The sequence below is a fragment of the Morone saxatilis genome, unplaced genomic scaffold (assembly GCF_004916995.1).
Source record: "Morone saxatilis isolate NCDOM2014 unplaced genomic scaffold, NCSU_SB_2.0 Contig4, whole genome shotgun sequence".
In the NCBI taxonomy this organism is placed as follows: Eukaryota; Metazoa; Chordata; class Actinopteri; family Moronidae; genus Morone; species Morone saxatilis.
The window spans coordinates 4,168,054-4,168,443 of NW_023339984.1; the positions used below are offsets into that span (position 1 = coordinate 4,168,054).

Sequence of the window (390 nt, forward strand, 5' to 3'; positions counted from 1 at the left end):
CCGATGGACAGAATTTTCAGAGCAGTCGTCTGATGCTGAAGTGAAGTGAGAGACCAAAGAAAAAGCACAGTATTTTATCGCGTCGTTTCAAAACGTGATCAGTGTAAGTAAAATAGAAAATATTTGTAATGAGAAGTGATCATAAACTTAAAAGTCATAAAATGCAACTTACCCCATATTTGCCCGAGGATCCAAAACATGTGAGACAGAGCACAAACCACTGGAGATGTCATCCATGTTCAAAATGAAAGAACATCGATGGTTCCTTGACTCTTCAGAGACAAGAATGCATTTGATTGGCCAGCCTGAAGTGACACTGTATGTCCTGTATAGGAAACATGATCACATGATCACATGATCACTGCAAACTGTAGTGGTAAGTTTGGTTTT

The 390-nt window shown here is 39.0% G+C and overlaps 1 pseudogene; it reads right to left on the reverse strand.

The window, feature by feature from the left end:
• LOC118338416 overlaps positions 1 to 177 on the reverse strand; it is a 936-nt pseudogene extending 759 nt beyond the window's left edge.
• Positions 178 to 390: the final 213 nt, after the last annotated feature.